At 44.6% G+C, this 4930-nt stretch overlaps 1 pseudogene; it reads left to right on the forward strand.

The window, feature by feature from the left end:
• Positions 1–3518: 3518 nt before the first annotated feature.
• LOC147449387 (uncharacterized) lies at positions 3519–3994 on the forward strand (annotated as a pseudogene).
• Positions 3995–4930: the final 936 nt, after the last annotated feature.

A 4930-nucleotide genomic window follows, 5' to 3' on the forward strand; every position in this document is an offset into this window, starting at 1 on the left:
ACCTTTTGTGCTTTCAAATGTAAAGCACACTTTTGTCTACATCTCTATTTGCCTTGGTGATAGTGACAAGCCAATTTGATGGCATCCACGGTGCACAAGTCGGGTGCGGGCAGCAAGGGTATCTCGGTCGGACGTGTGGCGAATCGCATGGTGGCACGGGGGGCGGGGTTGCCCGCTGCAAGACGTAAACATGGATGTGTCGGGGGGCTGCGGAGTGGCGATGTTGCAGAGTGACGAGACAGGCCACCGTGGATGAAGTGGGGGATGATGGCGGGGTTGGACGAAGTGGGGGATAATGACGGGGTTGGGTGCCACATCATGCAATTTCAAAAATTCATGATTGGGGGATGCGGAGGTAGTTACGCCTTGGTACTACAAAGGTTCTCCATGCATGCGCCACAGGGACGCGAAAGAAGAGCCTCAAGGGACTGTCATTGCCAAGCCTCAGATTGCTAGGCAAAGCTGCATCTGCACCTCTACACCTCCATGTTGCTTGGCAATGGCGCTTGCAGGTTCTTGCAAGCCTTCTCTCCCCCTCTTCCGAATGGCACGAGCACAAGCAGGTAGAGCAAGTGATGTTGCAGCTCGCCATGGCCTTGTGTCGATGCATCTCTCCTCTCCCCCTCCTCTTCTAAAAGAGCTCGCCACTTCTGAGCCTTTGTCCCTGCTCTGGGTTTCCAAGCTGCATTCGTCGTGAAGAACCGACATCTCTCCACAGCCACCCACAGTTGAGCTCTTTCAGTGTAAACACGGGCAAGTTAGGGTATTGCAGTGCAAAAATGGGAGAAATGGTGGGCTATCAGTAGGGCAAAGGATCTTCTTGCCATGGTTTCATGATTGGATAGTTGGGGAGAGGTGGAAAAGCCTTTGTAAACCCGGGCAAGACAGGGAATAAGGACGACAATGGAAGGGATGGCTTGTCATTGGAGTTTGAATGAACTCCCAACCGTTGAGCAACAGCCATAGTGGATAGAGTCTTCAATGGAGATGCTTGGGCTACAAGGTCCTCTTGATATGTATCAAATTTATAGCACCTCTGATAAGGAGATGGATGGGGGAGACTCTAGTGATAGCGACGAAATGCAAGATTTGTTTGAAATGGCTCAAGAACCATGCATATATGCTTTTGCATTTATATATAATCGGTATTTTGCCTTTGATAGACAAGCATACAGCTTTATGATTGCTTCCATACAAAAAGGGCAAGGACCGACCATAGATTCTCTCAAAGCAATGGATAAATGGGGCCTCTTGGACTTGAGAAGATGGGGAAGAATCCAAGCATCATTGCACACGGTCAGTGATGAAGATGGTGATATGTATCTTATCAATAGCACTGGAAAAAGGATTCCATACATAAAAGATTGGGAAAGGATTGTGTTTTCATGCAACACAAGTGAGCATCTTGATTGGACAGCAACCAGGACAACAATCACAAAAACATGGCGCATCAACATTAGGATGCATGGTATTTCACTTGAATTTGCAAAGGAGCCCCTTGACCTTTGCTCTTGTGCTATAGTTTCAGCTTTGGAGGATGGACATAGGCAGACGCGAGATGTGATATAGTGCCTGGGTTTACATGATAGGGGTGATAGTGCTAGCAAGAGTGAGTTGTGTATTGTGCAGCACACAGTGAGCTCTGTTGATGTTCAAAAAACATTAGATAGTGCAAACATATTTCTACTTTCTCGCTAGTGGAGCGTCAGTGCTTTCATTCTACTATCTCATACTCTAGATAGATCCTATAGATAATGTAATTCTTAATATAAATATATTTTATATGTTTTTCATAATTTTCTCATATTTCTACTAGTAGGATTTTATTTTTATATACCTAATGTAAGAGGAATTTACTGTAGGAGAAGTGGACAAGGCTTCAAGGGCCATCTCTATAATTCAAAGAAAACTTAAGAGGAGGAGGACACACACTTGTTCTCACCTTTGAATTACGAGGATATGGAATGATTATATTTGCCAAAGTGGAAGGGCTAGAAGACATTGGAAATATTATTCAATGGACAAGTGGGTGATGACTCAAGGAATGGGGCCTAATAAGCCATGTGGAGGTGTGGACTACATGCAAAAGGAAGGGCTATGGGACCTAGGGGAAGACACATAAGTCCTCTCCACAAGAGTCCAAGGATGATTTCGAATTTGACTCTCTCTCTTACTTTTTGAGGTGACCATTTTTCTCTCCTCTATTTTTGGTGCCAAAAAATGGCCCTATGACCAATAAGTATGACCCAAGGGGCTTAAATGCGGTCACTCATGGCTCTAAAACTCTCGCATCCAAAAGCCCTCTAAAACTCTCACAGCCAAAATCCCGGTGCTTTCCTGGCAAGACCGCAAACTTCTCGACAGCGCGAAGAAACGACCAAGAGCATCGGCGACTCCGCACATCCAAGAAGTGTGGATGTCCCTTCATGCTTTTCATGGTTTTTCCAAGACATGACACAGAGAAGGTCACCATACGGATCTTTGGAGGTCACAAAGGGCATGTTCCAGGGTCGCGGAGTGACCTATATCACCTTCTTCTGCATCCTATGGTGAAGAAGCAATGCAGGGAGGATTTGTTTGACGTCGGTACATGTGCCATGTTGCAAGGATGAGTGTATTTAAAGAAGCCGTCCACATCAACATGGCATATCTTGTAGATCAAGTATCCTATAGATTCTTCATGATTCCAAAGAAAATCCAAATGATGTCCTACAAATTGCGCATCGAAGGTAGTGACCTTTTTGTGGTTTTACTTTCGGTGAACTGAAATGCAGTTGGGTTTACACTTGACCGAGTTTATATGTTGCCTACCTGGGTTTACATTTACCTATGTTAACCATATTCATTGTTGTAGGAAGGCTTGGAAGTGATGATTGATCATCAATATACAGGGAGGCTCTTAAGTTGAAAGAGCAGAACAAGGTGCTACACTGTCAACCCTACAACCGCGATGCACTTGAGGAGACAGACATACCCTTCATTCTAGTTATCCAAGATGATTGAATGCTTCACATGGTGTATGCGTTTCTCAAGAAATAGTTCCTGGGCAATAGACTCAACCTTCAAGACAAATGTATTTGGCATGCCCCTGTATGCAACAGTGGTACCAAATCAGCATGATGTTGGCTTACTTGTGTGGTTCATGTTATGCACACATGATGTAGGAACTAGACAATAAAAAGTCGCCTTGAAGGTTACTTTGAAACTAGTCTTCCAAAGAATGAACAACATCCGCCCAAAGGCGTTGGTGATTGATAAGTGCATCACTTTACTACAAGCCATCGAGAAAGTGGTTGATGCCGATCCATTTTGTTGGGAAGTGGGTGAAAATGGTAGTATCATCCAAGTTGCATGCATTGTGCTAGTATGTTGGCTCCACACAAAGAAGTCTTGCGTGGAGCATTTACGTACACAGGTGCATCCAAAGCCTTGCTTATGTTTCTTCGCATCTCCATTTTCCATGCTTATGATTGCCTCCCCCTCCCCCCCCATATGTGTTCTTTAAGGTCCCAAAAGAAATGTGCGACCATGTGTATGGTGCAATGGAGAGTATGATGCAATGCCCAACGAAGGAAGAGTTCGACTCGAAGTACAGAGAAATCCTTCAGGAATTCTCAGAGCATAATAACATTCTAATATACATTAGCAATGGATGGGCTGCAAAGACATGCACTTAGCGTCGATTGTGGCCAAGGTTTTGGCCGCCTCTTCCCTCACGGGCATGTTGACACCTTGTTGGATGCACGGATCGATCGATCATCCCTAGACTTGTTGCATGCCCTTATTGGCGATTCAATCACAAGGACATGGATGGGTAGTACTGCTATAGAGTTCTTCATACAAAAACAGGGGATCAATAATGCCCCTTTGTTTTTCCTATGCCACGGTTTACCTTTTGCCATTGCTTGGGTTTACATTTGGAGTAATAGTGTCTTTATACTACATTCTAAGCAATTGCATCCTTTTTTTGTACTTGCTTGGGTTTACAATCTGAGTAACTATGTCTTTATACTGCACTTCAAGTAATTGTGTCTTTGGTTTACGTCCTTGCCTGGGTTTACATTTTGAGTAACTGTGTCCTTGGTTTAGTTCCTTGCTTGGGTTTACACTCTGAGTAACTGTATCTTTATCCTGCATTCTGGGTAATTGTGTCTTTGGTTTATGTCCTTGCCTGGGTTTACAGATTGAGTAACTGACTACCTTTCCTTTTGTAGTTGACTCGGGTAAACACAACATGTATGGGAATGACAAGGGGAAAACAAAATGCTTGTCAGGTGGAGAACAAATGCTTTGCAGATATGTAAGTGACCCATCAACCGTTGAAGTGATTGAGGAAGTGGCCCTCCTTTTCAAGGTGTTGAGTATGTCATGCCACAAGATCTGGTATCATGTCAGCTTGCAACCCTCTTATTGTGATTGTGTAGATTGGGCAATCATGTACAAGCACCTATATGGCATGCGACTAGTAATAAAAGACCTCATATGTGCCATATTCTCCCGATCGTTGACACGGCTAGGGAATGTTGGGTTAAAGGCCCGTGTGCCCGGCTGCCCGTTGTTCAGCCGCCCATGTACAGCCATTCATTTACTCATTCATAATAACTATACTCATAACTACACATTGTAGTGTGAGTACCGCCCCGCCACACACTGTGTCTATCTCCTTCTTCGTGTTGGCTCTCCGTGTGTGTGCTCTCCGATCCCAACAAGTGGTATCAGAGCTTGGTAGTGAGAGCATTGAGAGCTTCATCATCATTGTTGAGTGTGTTGAAACTTGCTGCTGTTTCATTGCCATTTTTCGGTTTTCGCGCACGCGCGCATTTCTAAAGAGCAGAAGGTTTTTCTGAGCTTGGCATTGGAAGGTTCAGCACTCCGCGAGTATTTTCATCAGGTGTCCTGTAGGTTTAACCCCCTTTCGGAGCCATTCGTG

Source organism: Adiantum capillus-veneris, chromosome 10 (assembly GCF_014529385.1).
Source record: "Adiantum capillus-veneris isolate H3 chromosome 10, ASM1452938v2, whole genome shotgun sequence".
In the NCBI taxonomy this organism is placed as follows: domain Eukaryota; kingdom Viridiplantae; phylum Streptophyta; class Polypodiopsida; order Polypodiales; family Pteridaceae; genus Adiantum; species Adiantum capillus-veneris.